Source organism: Megascapheus bottae, chromosome 4 (genome assembly GCF_031878675.1).
Source record: "Megascapheus bottae isolate mThoBot1 chromosome 4, mThoBot2.hap1, whole genome shotgun sequence".
Lineage (NCBI taxonomy): Eukaryota > Metazoa > Chordata > Mammalia > Rodentia > Geomyidae > Megascapheus > Megascapheus bottae.
Window position 1 is genome coordinate 64,661,196 of NC_143512.1, and position 16,415 is coordinate 64,677,610.

General features: G+C 41.8%; 1 protein-coding gene across 6 annotated transcripts in view; it reads right to left on the reverse strand.

Annotated features, from left to right (window-relative positions):
• Positions 1–15,920, reverse strand: part of Nipbl (NIPBL cohesin loading factor) — a 184,863-nt gene extending 168,943 nt beyond the window's left edge. For 2 of the 6 annotated variants that reach the window (XM_090332037.1, XM_090332032.1), the window contains exon 1: positions 1,728–2,207. The gene's annotated coding sequence lies outside the window, so the exon portion shown is untranslated. Of the gene's footprint in view, positions 1–1,727; positions 2,209–2,672; positions 2,752–2,810; positions 2,827–12,341; positions 12,437–15,828 lie in introns of those variants that run through there. The other 4 variants (XM_090332033.1, XM_090332036.1, XM_090332034.1 and 1 more) reach the window with 4 other exon arrangements.
• Between the last annotated feature and the right edge of the window lie 495 nt (positions 15,921–16,415).

Sequence of the window (16,415 nt, forward strand, 5' to 3'; positions counted from 1 at the left end):
TGGGGCTCAGCAGGAGCTTCAGGCTTTTTAAAATTCAAACTGCTCCCTGACCAATACAAATCACGGACACGCTACTGACTACTACACGGATTTATAGCATTAAAAACATGCCTAGTACGTGACAGCTATATTAACTTCTCTCTTTTAAACATTCACCCGTGTGTTTTCTGCAAATGTGGAACACTTCCTTGTTAGCGGAATGCTAAACTCAAAAATTATCCCACAAAAACTTATTTTACAGTAACAATAATAAGACACCGAAAATTTGAACCAATGTTGACACCCACAAGTAAAACAAGGGACTTTATTGAGCAGTGTTGCTTCATTTTAACGAATCAGTTTTCCTACAGCGAATATGAAACGAAGTATCAAAAAGAAACTCAGGTACGTTTGTTTTTCTATGCAGTTTGTAAGGCTTTTAAACTGGTTTTTCCCCCACTGCCCTCTTACACCAACTTATAATGCCAAAGCCTCTACAAACAAACTGTAAACACTTAACTTACTCGTGAACTAGAACTTGTTAAGATAGAACTGATATTTTTCTCCAGCATTTACAGATACATTTGACCTATTAAAATGACACCTCTCTCATTACACAGTCAAACATCATGGCACAAACAGCCAATGACAATCCTGGGACCTCAAGAAGATCTGCCCCGACATGAAAGGATGGCACCTTCCACATTTTTTTTTTACATCCTAAGGATTTTAGGTATAACTTTAATTTTTATCCTTTTAAAGAAAACTAATTTTGCTCTTATTTCGGCACAACGCTTGTAACATTTAAAACTCTCTGTAACCTCGTACAGGTTTAGGTCAGGAAGTACCTGAGTGTTTTATGTACAGTCGTTTTAAATTGTCCTTACATAACGCATACAAACATAAAGCGGCAGAGAAAAACCTGTCAAGTACTTCATACTTATCCCTGAATAAAAAGCCCATGTGCAATCCACTGTCAAACAAAATAAAAGCTCTTAGAGGAGGGATGGGGGAAATGTGTGGTGTCTACTATATTATGATTTTCTACACTGAATATACATGTGGACGATTTAATTTTCTCTTTTTCTTTCCTAAACGAGCCTTTATTAACTTTGCAACGTCCAAACAAGTTTTGCAAAGAGAAAGAATTACCACTGTCTCCGCGCTGAGTATTTACATTTGTCTCACTAACTGAAACTACTTCCTCCCTTCATGGGGTCACAGGGGGAAGAAGGGGGGTTGTTTGTTTCACTGGGACATTCCCCACTCCCGGACCGGGAAAGTTGTAAATATGGGGACGACCAGGGCACATTCGCTGTTAGTTGTATTGTTTCCGCCTCCTCACTAGCTACGGCTCCTCTCCCGGGCGAGGCCTGTCACCGACCAGCAGTCGCTCCGCTCAGCCCGGAGCTCTCCTAATCCCCGAGCTCAAGTAGATTCCGCTGGCCCGCGGCCTGCACTCTCCGCCGGGCCTACGCCTCCCCGGCCGCCCGGCAGGAGCCCAGTCCCCGCCACGGGAGCCGGCCGGGAGAGGGTACAAAACCACCAACCACCCGGGGTGGCTGCCACCAGAGAGGAGCGAACTCTCGACTCGCCCGCGGAGGAGACCCGGGGCCGCTGAGGAAGCGGCGGGGAGGGGAGCGAGGAGGAGAGACGCTGAGGACCTGGCGCCGCCGCCACTGCCGCCGCCGCCGCCGCCACTGCCGCCGCCGCCGCCGCCGCCGCCGAAATAAAGAGCAGGAATTTACCTGGGCGAATCGGCGTCTGGATCCACGGGGAGGCCGAGGCCGCGGTGGCGAGAGACTATAATCCGGGCCGGGAGGGGGGGTGGCTACGGCTCCTCTTCCGTCTCCTCAGTGCGGGGAACATGTAGAGCCGGGGGGAGACCAGCCGAGAAGACAAATCGCTGCTGCTTCTTCCTCCTCCTCCTCCTTCTCCCACATAGAAACACTCACAAACACCCGGCCGGGGGCCTGCGCTACCGGGGGGACATCGCCACAGGCCCGGGAACCAATCCTCCTGCCGGCGGGGGCGGCCCTCCCTGCGGCTTGGTGGTGTCGGGTGAGTCGGTACCGACGGAGGGAGGGGGGAGGGCGGGGGGGGGAAGGAGCCCAGTGTGTGTCTCTCTCTCTCGTTCCGTCTCTCCCTCTCAGAACAAAATGCCGACCGGAAGTGCAGCTGCAGGAATGACTCCCTCCGCCGGCGCCAAACACTAACAACCACCCCCTCTTCCCCACTCCACTTCCGCCACCGCCGCCGCCGCCGCCGTCACTCCGGCTCGCCTCTCCCGTCCCGCCGCGCCGCTCCGCTCCGCGCCCGCCGCGCTCCTGAGGGCCGGGGTGCGGCCGGCGGCCCCGCGGCGGCGGCGGCTCGGCTCCTGCGCGCTTCGGCGCCGGGCGAAACTGTGGACGCTGCCTGCCCTGTGGATCCTGCGAGGCGGCGTCAGTGCCGCGGCGCTGGGCTTCGGCTTCTACCCGGGCTTTATTTTGCTGGAGGCCCGGGTTCTGGTGACGGAGCGCGGGCGTGCGGACGCTCAGGCCCCGGACGGCCCCATGGGCCCGGGACTCGGGCGGATGGAGGCCGCGCTGGGCGCGGAGGTCGGGCGGCTGCTTGGAGGACGCCCGCGATTCGAGGGGGACGGCGCTTCCCCCCCACCCCCAATGGTGTCCATGCAGCCGGGCGGATGGATGTACCGTACGCTTCTCCTCCTCGGGAGAGGCCCGACTTTATGCGGTCTCGGTGGTTCCTGCGAGGTTAAGCGCACTGTCGATGGAAACGCGGAGTCCCGGCCGGATCGAGCTGGAATCGTGTTGGTTTGGGGATGCACTTACTTCGGGAAATCTGTGGTCGCTGCTGCCCTTGCCTTTCGTTGGCGGCGGTTTTGATTCTTCCCGAGCAGTCGGGAGAAGGCCGGTAGGCGACGCTGTGCGAGCGAGCGAGCGAGCCTGCCGCGGGCGGGCGGGCGGTGGAGCCGGACCCCAGGGCCCCAGCGCTCCGGACGTTTTGCTTTCCTCTTGTCGGGTTGAAAAGCTGAGGCCTTGGACGAGGCTGGAGTACGAAGTGTGATTATGCGTACAATGCCGTGCCCGTTGTGTTTCCTTGTTGTAAAAGGCAGTCACTTCATCATCCGCACGCGGTTCTGTTATTCTTTGTGTACATTAAAAGGCTGATCTTCGGGTTAAAAGTGCGGTAGGTCGAAATGTGTGAGTTAGTGAATTCGGCTAAGGGCAACATTAATTGTGTCTTTATGTGTATGGACTGATGCACTGAAATTATGGCAGGACTTGCCTACAGGTCATCCTTGTGCCCTAGAAATCAGAGAGGGTCTTAAGATCGGGTCACTCTGCCTTGACGTCGGCCTGCAGTGGCCTCCGCGCCCTGGGGAGGAAGGCGCCTGCCTTGCCCGAAGTCCTCTACCTGTTAGTTCCTCCGCTGGGCTCTTCCCCACAATATCCCAGAGCTCGCTTTCTCAAAGGTACCCTCGGTGCTTCCCTGGCCACCATGGAAGCTGCACGTTCCCCTGCGACATTCTATAAGCCTTTGTGGCCTATTTTGTCCTCTCGTGCCCCAGCAGAAGGTAAGTTCCAGGAGGATAAGAGGTTTGACTTTTTCTCAGTGGTGTTCTGTCCTAGACCAGAATAATGCCACACAGTAAATGCTCCTGAGACCTCCTCCCCTCATTTCTGAACTCCTATCCATAACACATTCCTCTATAAAGGTAATTTATTTGTATGCTACAAAGAACTTTTAAGATGGTAAAAATGGAAAAGTATGTAGGAGGAATATGCCAGTGTATTGAGTTCAGGAAACAGATCACTTCTAGACATTTGAAAATTTATCAGCAGAAGCCACACCAAAAGTCCAACAAACTGATAATTATTTGCTTTTAGGTTTCTTTAAGTGAGCATGCTAGGGACCTAGTGGATTGTTGTATCATTAGATCATAACCATAGTGAGCTAATTCCTTGTGCCCTTCTGAGTATGGCAAAACTACCCTCTTTCTTGCAAAGTACATGCTATTTTGACTAAAGTCCGAGTATTTGGTTGGCTTGGCCCAAATCCAGCACTACAGTAAAAGTTCATTCAGTAAGTTCTGGGCACAAAATGTGTGCCAAGCATGTGATTCAAAAGGTGCATGTTTCTAAGACTACTAGCAAGGCCTTATATGCAGAACCACATATGGCTACTTTGTTACTACTTAATTATACTGTCAAGCAAAGCAAAAGCCAGAGAGATTTATTTTTACAGAAAAGGTTTAGTGAATGCTGAGGTCAGACTTAAGTGTGGATATTTTAATTCACCATTTAGTTTGCTGTCTATTTACATTTACCTTGATATGCCAGTAAATCAACTTCATTTTAAAAATAAATGTGAAAAATTGTATTTCCTATTGGCTAGAAAAATAGACCTTTAGATTAAAACAACTAAGCATGGCTTTTTGCCTATGCATTTACAAAATTTTTCTGTATTTCATTTGCTGAATTTTTGGACAAGGCAGTCTTAAGAGGTCATGAATTCTAACTCCAGAACTGCCACCCCTCCCAAAGTCTTAATAGGCCTTAATCACCATTAAACACAATGTTGTTTAACAAATCAAACTGTTCATTTTGTTTTTCCATCAATTTTAATAATGTCTTTAATATATAGATGGCTCAGAATGTTTTCATTCAGTTTCAAAATGCTAATATTTCAATTTGCTTATGGAAGCACAGCTATCTCCCTGTGTATTTTCCGAAACACTACTGATCAGATTGTAATTTTGCATGTCTGGATAACTGCTGCAAGTACATTTTATAGCAGAAAGTCTCAGTATTACTAGAAATTGTGGAGGCATACTGAATGCAAATTAGCATTATGGTAGGCAACTCATGAGATAATGAAAGTCACTGTCTTTGAGTGGTTTAATAGGTAATGGTTTACACCAATTTTTTCAAGTTATAGAATTAAACTGTTAGAATACCTAATCAGTATTTCACCAGTAAATCAATTAATAATTTGCTTTCCTAAATTTAGATTTTTATTTTTTTGAGAAGATTGCTCTAATCTGGCCTGAAATACCCTATATACCCCAGATTGTCCTCTTGATCCTTTTGCTTCAGCAAGCCTGGGCAAAGATTGCAGGCAATGTGCCACTACCCTGCTGGCTCCAAGTTAAGATCTTACATAGAATCATTTACTCTAACAGTGGTTTCCTTCCTTCTTCTCTCCCTCCCTTATTTCTTCCTTTTCCTCTCTCCATCCCTCCTTCCTTCCCTCCCTTCCTTTTTCTTTCTTTCTCTTCCTGCCTTCCTCCCTTTCTCTCTCTCTTCTTTCTTTCTTTGCTTCCTTCCTCTTTTTCTTTTTAATAATTCTCTTCCCCAGTGCTATTAGTTGGTTTTGAAGCCTTTACACCTAAAATTAGTTGATTTGTACTTTTAACTTTAAATTTAGATGAAGAGTAGTCTAACTTTTTTTTTAATCCAAGCCAATATTGCTTCTCTTTTTTCAAAATTGCTTTAAAGAACTAGTTGCCTGACTCAATTTTATTTGCTGGGAATATTCCTATTTGCATTTTTGATTAGTGAATGAATTAGAGAACACTTAATAAAGCAGTTTAAATAGATTTTTAACATGAATTGTATTGCCAGAAGTTGGTACAATTAGCCAGGAGTTTGACCTAGTGGTAGAGTGCATGCCTAGCATGCATGAAGACCAGAGTTTGATTCCTCTGTACCACATACACAGAACAAGCTGGAAGTGGTGTTGTGGCTCAAAGGGTAGAGCTCTAGCCTTGAGAAAGCCCAAGGACAGTGTTCAGACCCTGAGTTTAAGCCCCAGGTCTGGCAAAAAAAAAAAAAAAGTTGATACAACTAATATATATACATGTATATATATTTTTTTTTCTTTTGGGTGGGTCGTGGGGCTTGAACTCACCCTGGGCACTGTCCCTGAGCTCTTCAGCTCAAGGCTACCACTCTACCCCTAGGCCTTGAATTCTTCAGCTCAAAGCTACCACCCTACCCTTGAGCCACAGACTCACTTCCCATTTTCTAGAGGTTAATTGGAGATAAGAGTCTTTTTGTGCCTGGGCTGGATTTGAACTTTGATCCTCAGATCTCAGCCTCCTGAGTAGCTAGGATTACAGGAGTAAGCCACTGGGGCCCAGATAAAATAAAATTTTTGCCTGCCTGTTATCTTTGTTTAGTTTTAAAATTATCTCTAACTTGGCACTAGTAATCTCAGCCACTTAAGATGCTGAACTCTGAAGACTGCAATCCAGAGATAGCCTGGGCAGAAAAGTGCTTAAGACTCTTCCCTAGAAGCCAAATTAGAAGTATAGCTCAAATGGTAGAGCACTAACCTTGAGCAGAAAAAGTCAAGCAAAGACATAAAGACAGGCACCAAAAAATAAAAATAATCTCTAATAGGAACTTTTTTTTCTTTTCTTTTCTTTTTTTTTTTTTTTGGCCAGTCCTGGGGCTTGAACTCAGGGCCTAGGCACTGTTGCTGAGTTTATTTTGCTCAAGGCTAGTATTCTACGACTTGAGCCACAAAGCTGTTTCCAGCCTTTTTATTTTATGTGGTACTGAGGAAATGAACCCAGGGCTTCATACAAGCACTCTACCACTAAGCCATATTTCTAGCCCACCAATTTAAAAAAAAAAAAGTGTAAAAGACTAATTATGTGTATTTTATAGATTATTTATTTGTTGTGCTTGTCCTAGGACTTGAACTCAAGAACTAGGCACTGACCCTGAGCTGCTTTTTCCTCAAGGGTAGCATTCTACCATTTGAGACAGCTCTAATGGAAATGGCTTTGAACTGCAATCCTCAAATCTCATCCTTCTCAATAGCTAGGATCAGACTCCCATCTCATTCCTAAACTTAGGAATGAGAAAAGACTTGAATTGAGAATTAATTAAGGACAGTGATTTTGAGGGACAGAACTGATGAATTATCAGACAACATTCTGTAAATACATTCTTGTTACAAGATATTAATCAAATTTGTGATGGTATTTATGAAAGCGTCAGTATATTTTCCTCATTTTTGCTAAAATTATAAAAAAAATTAAACTTTTTCCCTCAGTACTGCTCATTCATCTTTACCTTTTCTGTCTTTGAATAAGTTTTGTCCTTTCTTTAGGCCTTTTCTCCAATAATTAAAAACGTTCTTTAAAGTTACAGATTTTATTTCATGAAATTTGTTTATAATCCTCTGACCTAGCTGTGATTTATGTTTTTTGTGTACCCAGGCCTTCCTTATATCTCTAAATCAAAGTTACCAACCAAGCACAGGTCACATAAGTGTCTCTGAGCAAGGCACAGACTAGGGCCATCAAGGAAATGCATTGCTGATATATGATTTCAATATAAAGTTATTTAAGGTAATAAATCTGCATGAAAGCTGAATTTTGGAACCTACTTACATGCTGGATATGAACCAGAAAGCTAAAGTATACACGTATTTTAATGCTGATCTAAAAAAATACAAATTTAAAATTATTTTACCTATGAAACAGGATGTAAGTTCTATTAAGAACAAAATATCCCCGGGCACAGTGGCTCACGCCTATAATCCTAGCTACTCCAGTGGCTGAGATCTGAGGATCATGGTTGAAACCTGCCCAGGCACTAAAGAACCTGAGACTCTTATCTCCAGTTAACTTCTAGAAAAGAAGTAGGGCTTGGCTGGCTCAAGGATAGGGTAGTAGCCTTGAGCTGAAAAGCTCAAGGACAATGCCCAGGCCCAGGGGTAGGGCAGTAGCCAGGCCAAGTTCAAGCTCCATGACCCACTAAATAAATAAGTAAGTAAATATGAAGCAAGGTTTGTGATGCTGATTGTACCTGTTGATTTATGAAGATTTGCTTATAGTCAAAAAATCATAGCTCCAGGCCGGGAGTTTGGCCTAGTGGTAGAGTGCTTGCCTAGCATGCACGAAGACCAGGGTTCGATTCCTCCGTTCCACATACATAGCAAAAAGCCGAAAGTGGTGCTGCGGCTCAAGTGATAGAGTGCTAGCCCTGAGAAAGTCCAAGGACAGTGCTCAAGCCCTGAGCCCAAGCCCAGGACTGGCAAAAAAAAAAAAAAAATCATAGCTTTTTCTTGGTCATGTATCATTATGAACTATTAAATAATTGAATGTGCTGTGGACTAGCATTTAAAATAGAGAAAAAGACAAAGTATGACTGCATTTTAGAAGGTTAAAACAGACATGCATTTTGTAAGTCTATATTATGTGAGTACAGGAAAAAGTAAAAAAGTAGGTTTTTATTTTTTTAACTCCAGTTTTTATTTCCTTTAAAGCAAATAGTAAATAAAGAAATTGGACATTTTTGATGCCTATGAAATAGTAAATTATAAAGGAGACAAGAATATTTTAATATTTTGCTACTAGTTCCTGGAAGGTAATCTTAAGGTGAGATGTCAGAAATAAATTGTTGGCAAGAAAAAAAAATGTTAAGTACAGAGGAGGAATTCTTTTCCTACTGGATTTACATTGATTGTATTTACATATATGGCTATTAATGATCTACTTAATACATTTTTCTAACCTAATATATCTGATACAGCAGAATAATAAATGTGAGGCAAAAGATGTTTGTTTCTGCCTATCCCCATCTTCCTTCCAACTTCACAATGAGTAAATACTTGTTATTACTCATAAGAGGGCAAAGCAAATTACCATCTTTTACAGAGTAATTATAAGAACAAGATATACCTTCAAAGGTATTTTTTGCCAGGTGCGGTGACTCACACCTGCAATCCTAGCTACTCAGGAGGCTGAAATCCCCACCCACCCCCCAAAAGGTGTTTTTTTTTTTAGCCCGGTACAGGGGCTCATTGCTGTAATCATAGCTACTTAGGAGGCCGAGATCTGAGGATCATGGTTCAAAGCCAGCCTGGGCACTAAAAAGGCCAAAAGACTCTTAATTCCAATTAATAACTAGAAAATGGGAAGTGGGGCTGTGGCTCAAGGGATAGAGTGGTAGCCTTGAACTGAAGAGCTCAGGAAAAAAGCCCAGGCCAAGGGGTAGGGTGTAGCTTTGAGCTGAAGAGCTCAGGGACAATGCCCAGACGCAGAGCTCAAATCCCACAATGGACTAAAAAATACTTTTTTAAAGCCTCTTCACACACACACACAAAACCTTTGAAAAAAAAAAAACATTTTCTCCCAAAGTATAAGAAAGTAGTTGGGGGGGCCGGGAGTTTGGCCTAGTGGTTAAAGTGCTTGCCTAGCATGCATGAAGACCCGGTTCAATTCCTCGGTACCACATACATAGAAAAAAGCCGGAAGTGGTGCTGAGGCTCAAGTGGTAGAGCTCTAGCCTTGAGAAAAGTCCAAGGACAGTGCTCAGGCCCTGAGCTCAAGCCCAGGACTGGCAAAAAAAAAAAAAAAGAAAAGAAAAAAAAAATAATTGGGGTATCAGTGTTCAAGAAGTAAAGCAACTCACTATCTGATGAATGTAACTGTAACCCCTCTATACCCCGACAATTAAAAAAAAGACAGAAAAAGAAAATAGTTGACTCATTTGCTGTCAAACTTATTCTATATATTTACATAAATACACTTAAAATATGTAAAATTTAAAAGGAGGCTCAGAATTTTGTACAGAATTAGAGAAATTAAATTGTATGAGTATAAAATTTGAACTTTTCATTACAACCTAAGCATTCCATTTCTATTTCATTATCTTATTTGCTATTGTAGATTTCAATATTTTAATCATGTGAAATATTTTAAAAGGCATTAAAATATGTTTTTCACAGGAGTCAAAAGATTAAAGCAGGAGAAACATAACTATGATCTACTTTTGTTTTGCAATTGATTCCAGGGCTCTTTTAATGGTAGATATAAGGATCCTAATTTAAATGAAAGGCCAACTAAACACAAAAATAACCAGAGAATGTAACTACTAATTATTGAGCCAAAGCCAATTCATCCCAAATTGTCATTAATGTTATACTATTCTATTACACCAAGAAAAGAATTATAATATTAGCCACCAGGGGGAGCTAAATTAGTCCTGAGAGGTACCTGGGAGAGACCACATGACTTCCTGTTTTGAATTTAACTGTTGTAGCAGCTGTTCTCTTTTTCCTTTTGTATATCACAAAAACAAGCAAAGGGGAAGGCTAGCAGATACCAAATGTGGATAGTGTGATGATTTTAATTGTCAAAGTTTTCTTTCAGGAAGCAAGTTATAAACAATATACTTATATCAAACTAGAGAGAGCCCAAGGAAGAATATTTGACATGAAAAAGAATTGCTTTAAAGCCCGATGTTAAAAATGAGCAAGTAAAACATGTAAACACTAGGATACTGATATTTTTCCTACTATAGATAATGAAATGGGATCAGAACAAACAGAAAGTTTACCAATCATTAAGGAGAAGAAATTCAAATATTTAAAAGTAGACAAGTATAAACTAATATGGTAAAACAGTAAATAACTTACAGTCATGAGGAATTGCTGTTCAGCTATAACTAAGCATAGTAAGTTTGGCCCAGGCACAATGGCTCATACCTGTAATCCTAGCTACTCAGGAAGCTGAGATCTGAGTATTGCAGTTCCAATCTAGCCTAGAAGATAGCCCACTCAGAAAAGGACCTGAGATTCTTATCTCTAATTAATTATCAAAAAGCTAGAAGTGGAGCTGTTGCTCAAGCAGTATAGTACTAGCTAGCATCGAATTACAAAAGCTTAGGGACAGCATCCAGTCCCAGGCTAGCACAAATATGTATATACATATATTTATATAGTTCTATGTATATTATTATAGTTTATACAATTAAGTAGAGTGAACTTTTATAATACAAGATGGGATAAATTTTAGTAGAAAATTGTTATAATGCAGTAATGTATGAGGTGATTTTTTACTAAGTACAGAAAACAATCATTTCTACTCTCCCTTATAAATACAACATGTTTTGTCACAAATATTTGAAGGACTATAGTAACTGATGACTTTATTACTGTCAGCTTTTAGGAGCCCCAAAATGTCTGGTAAAATAAGTGCATACTAAATGAGTAGATATTATCCATTCGTTGTTTCAAGTAGAACCATAAAAACTGAATTAACTGCATCAAAAAAATTAAAAGCTGAGGGGCCTGGAGTTTGGCCTACTGGTGTGACACATACATAGAAAAAAGCCAAAAGGTACTGTGGCTCAAATGATAGAAATCTAGCCTTGAAGAAAACCCAAGGACTTAGTTCTGAGTTCATGCCCCAGGACTGGCAAAAAAAAAAAAAAAATCTTAAAGCCAAATATATATATGTTAACACTGAAACCACGGATGTGGGCAAGTTTTTAAGTTTTATTGAAAGATTTCATTGATATATAAGTAGTGATACAAATTCAGAATGCAACTACCGGCTCCATTTAAGTGGTAATCATGGAGTAGTGAGTGCTAGAGGTAAACTAAACCTTTCAAGGGTCAGTTCATTTGTAATGTCATGTTACAATATGAATATTTACTATATCTATGTGGTTTGAAGTCATTTTACTCATGTGAGTGATCGTCAAAACAAAACTGAACTCATATTAGTCGTAGAAGAATTTTAAAACCAAGAAAGCAAATCAACAAGTAATTCCTACTTTAATTAATTTATTATTATTTTCTTGCCAGTCCTGGGCCTTGAACCCAGGGCCTGAGCACTATCCTTGGGCTTTCTCAAGGGTAGAGCTCTACTGCGTGAGCCATAGCACCACTTCCTGCTTTTTTCTATGTATGTGGTACCGAAGAATCAAACCCTGGTCTTCATGCATGCTAGGCAAGCATTCTACCAATAGGCCCAAACTCCCAGCCCTCATACTTTAATTTATGTGCATCTTTTATTATACAAGTTGCTATTAGTATGATCTAGTAGAATTGCACAGAGAACCTGAATTTAATTTGTTAACGTATGACCTGGGTGTCAGTGATTAATGCCTGTAATCCTAGCTACTTAGGAGGCTGAAATCTGATGATTATGGTTCAAAGTCAGCCCAGAATAGAAGATCTGAAGTGAAGCTGTGGCTCAAGTGGTAGAGTAATAGCCTTGAGCTCAAAAACTCAGAGACAGTGCACAGACTTAGAGTTCAAGTCCCGGGACTGGTGTGTGTCTGTGTGCGCCACACATACACATTTCCATTTTGGAAAAATAGCTATAATTCCTTTTAAAATTACACTAATAAAATGGCAACAGCTTAATGATGAGCCATTTTCTTTCTGACAAACATCCTAACAATGAGGCCATACCAAAGCCTAGTAAAAACTTAAGTTTGTTACCACAGTCAATGTTTCAAAACATATAGTGCATTTATCTAGATTTTTTTTAATAATGTAAGATTTTATACCAATAAATTTAAAACCAAAGAAAGGAAAATAACTCATACCTTGTCTTAATCCAAAGAAAAGAATGATGACATTAGAAAAAGCATCAAGAAAATGACTTCTGGTGGACAAACAGGTCAGAGTACAGAATTTATCCCTAAAAAAATTAAAATTATCTTTGAGTAATGTTAGTTTATTTTTATTCTTCTATTTTGCCTATCTGTACTTGCCAGCTTTTTTAGGATAAATATAAATCATATCAATAATGAAAGAAATGTTTTCATTCTGTTTTATAAAAAGCAGACTGGAGTGTATCCTAGTGGCACACCTACTGGCTCACCTAGCATTCAATAGGTTTGATTCTTTGGTATGACATACACAGAAAAAACTGGAAGTGGTGCTGTGGCTCAAGTGGCAAAGTGCTCCAGGACAGTGCCCAGGCCTGAGTTCCCAGTACTGGGAAGAAAAAGAAAAAAAGCAGACTAGAAAGGTTGCAAACAAGCAGAAAGGCTGCTGGCTCATGCCTGTAATCCTAGCTACTCAGGAGCCTGAGATCTGAGGATGGAGATTCAAAACCAGCCCGGGTAGGATGATAGCCTTGAGCTCAGGGACAGTATGGGGGAAGGAAATAGGGACAAAAACATAAAAAGAGGTATCAATGTGTGTGAAGTAATGCACCTTCTATCTGGCAAATATAATTGTAACCCTGCTATTAATTACAATAAAATGAAATAAAAATAAATAAAAAGAGCTCAGGGACAACGCCCAAGCCCAGAGTTCAAGCCTCATGATCAACAAAAAAAGGCTGTTTTGCAAAAATGTAAAGCTGCTACAGGCCACATTGTGAAGCCAAGTCATTTATCTGAAGCGTTCACCATTTCTCTAACCTATTCATTATTCCTCTAATCTGTGCTTCATGTTGCCTCCAATGAAGGAATCAGCCCTACCTCCTCTTACCATCATTAACTCAATTTGGCCTCTCAGAAATAAGACATTAATTTGCTTGGATGCCAGCGGCTCACACCTGTAATCTTCACTACTACAATGGTTCAAAGCTATCCTGGGCAGGAATGTCTGTAAGACTCTTACCTCCACTTAACCATCTAAAAGTTGGAAGTGGGGCTATGGCTCAAGTGGGTAGAGCATTAGTTTTGTGCAAAAAAGCCTAGGGATGGCACACAGGTTTTGCCCTAGTACCAGCCCCAAGCAGGGCACACATGAAAATAAACATATTTAGTCTCTTCTCTGATCTAACAATCCTGTTGATACATCTCAGTTGATTTCCAAATGATTAAAATTACTTCCAATTATCATGGCATAAGAAACTGATACAGACTTAGCCAGATATGTTGGCATATGCCTATTATTCTATTTAAAAGATGAAGGCAGGAATTGAAAGTTCAACTCCATCTTTGGGCTACATTACCAATAAGACTCTTGTGTCAACAAAAGCAATGCAGATGAATAAAACATGGATAGGCCTTTCTTTATATCTCTCCTTTTCTGACTTTTGTCTCTCTCTCTCTCTCTCTCTCTCTCTCTCTCTCTCTCTCTCTCTCTCTCTCTCTCTCTCTCTCTCACACACACACACACACACACACAGATTCTTCAAGATAATCTGCTTGAAACAAAGCAATTACTTTTCTCACTCAAGGCTGGCCTGATACTTGCTCTTTATCAGTTTTGATAAAGATTCTACCACCTCCTCATTGAGAATCAGGAATAATCTCAAAAGTATACTAAGTCATTTGTAGTGTATTTATTTATAGATATACAGATTTAAAAAATAGTTTATCATGTAGTTTAGTCATTGTCAATTAAATCAACATTTCAATATAAAAACTGAAAGTAAAGTGGTAGTACCCTTTCAGGTACTATTAAAAACAGTATAATCTAAAGATTGTGATATCTAGGAACAGCATCATTTATATAATTGGACAGGACTTTCTTCTTTGTATATGATGCCTGCCCCAACACTGTATCACTAGATTAGTAACATCACTTTTACTAATGATTAGGCTACCTGGTAGTATCAGATGTGTTGAAAGGAGAAGCCAAAAACTTTGCCTTTTTACCTATTCATACTTGATGGTGTGCCTAATGACTAAAACTCTATGTATTTATGATGCATCCACATGCATATTTGTGGGAGGGTGGGAAAAGGGCACAGAATTAGAGAAAAGGGGGTGAAAAAGTACAGCATAGAGTGCATTGGACACTGATTAAAGTGAACAATGCCATGCAAAGGTAGAGATGGGAAGGAGGGAATGGGTGAGAATAGGGGAACAATGTGAAAGGAAATGAATACATATATAACTGATATATGTAAGTATAATCTGACTGTCTATCACCTCTAAAATAATAAATTAGAAGACAAAAGAAAATCAACTTTAAATATATTGCCTGAGGTCCCGGGCTCAATCTCCAGCATCTCAGAAAAAGAAAATAGAAAACTCTGGATGTAGCACTTTCTATCCTGCCAAGTCACTTAAACTTTCTAAATCCCAATTCTTTCACCCCAAAGTGAAATAATAATTGTGACTAACCCATATGGATAAGGGTTAAAAATTGAAAAGAGGGAGTACTTGTTGCTTAACACATAATTGCTCTAAATAAATGCTTATTATTAGGAGGTTTGCATCCTGACTTTTATTAGACAAATTACTCAAAATATCCTAATGTGTATATTTTAAAATATCTACCACATAGGATTCACATACATATTCAGCAATGATTTTATCCTTGAGCCACAGCACCACTTCTGGCTTTTCTCTATGTTGTTTTTTCTACGTATGTGGGACCAAATGCGGGTCTTCCTGCATGTTAGGCAGACACTCTATCACTAGTCCAAACTTCCAGTCCAGCAACTGAATTTTTGGAGTGAAATTTCGTCAGGATTTTCAGTGACATGGAAACGGAATAAGACATGTAAAAACTCAAGAGACACAGGTGGGTGCTGACATTTCATTTTCCGTACATTCCTCTTGGAAACTTTGCTTCCTTGGGGCTTGGTCCCAAGTACAGCGCCCCCAAAATCTTCCCACTCAGGTTTTGTTTATTTTGAACACTAAAAAGTTAGTGTTCATACTCAGGAGGCTGAGATCTGAGGATCGCGGTTCAGTGCCAGCCTGGGACTGAAGAACGTGAGACTTTTTTTTTTTTTTTTTTTTTGGTGAGTCATGGGGCTTGAACTCTGGGCCTGGGCGCTGTCCCTGAGCTCTCTGGCTCAAGGCTACCACCCTACCCTTGAGCTAAGCCTCACTTCCCGTTTTCTAGAGGTTCATTGGAGATGAGTCTCAGGTCCTCTTGTGCCCGGGATGGCCTTGAACCTCGATCCTCAGATCTCAGCCTCCTGAGTAGCCACCGCCCGGCTAAACGAGAAACTCTTTTATCTGCAATTGATCACTAGAAAATGGGAAGTGGGGCTTAAGGCTCCAGAGGTAGGGCTGAAGAGTTCAGGGACGGTGCCCGGGCTCAGAGTTCAAGCCCCTCGACGCTCACACGCGCGCGCGCGCCCACACTTTTCAAATCAAATTATACGTGACTTACACATTTAGTACATAATCTCCGTTGACGGTACTGAGTTATTCAGGTAAATTCAGCCCCGCCCCGCCATGAGGGAAACCACCTTGACCACAGTTCACAGTACCTCGGGACTATAAATTAAACGTAAAGTTAGGGTGTTCCGGCGCGCTCCCGGCGGGAGCCTGCGGGGATGAGGCTCCGGCGCCCTCCGCGCCGAGCCGCAGCTCGGGGGAAGCGGGTCGGGGTTAGGTGGTGTCACCACCACAGTTCCGGGGAAGCGATGCCGAGGGCCTGGTACGTTACGTCTGGAGCGAGAGCCGCTGGCAGAAACCTGAGGCTGGTGGAGAAGCAGCGAATTACGGAAGAGGACGGGGCTCAGACCCAGACACCGCCTCCTCTTACCTGAGCGGGAAGTTGTGGATTGAGCCATTCTTCCCGCGGAGTTCTCAGAAGAGAGGCGAGGAGGATTTCCACTTCACACTTTCACCTCAGATGTGCTTAGATTATCATCCAGGTTGTCTGACTGCGCTCTTGTCTACTGCTCACGTGTGTGGTAGTGAAGTTCCTTTACTAAATAGGAGGGCAAATAAAACGCCAAGGAATTTCCCCCC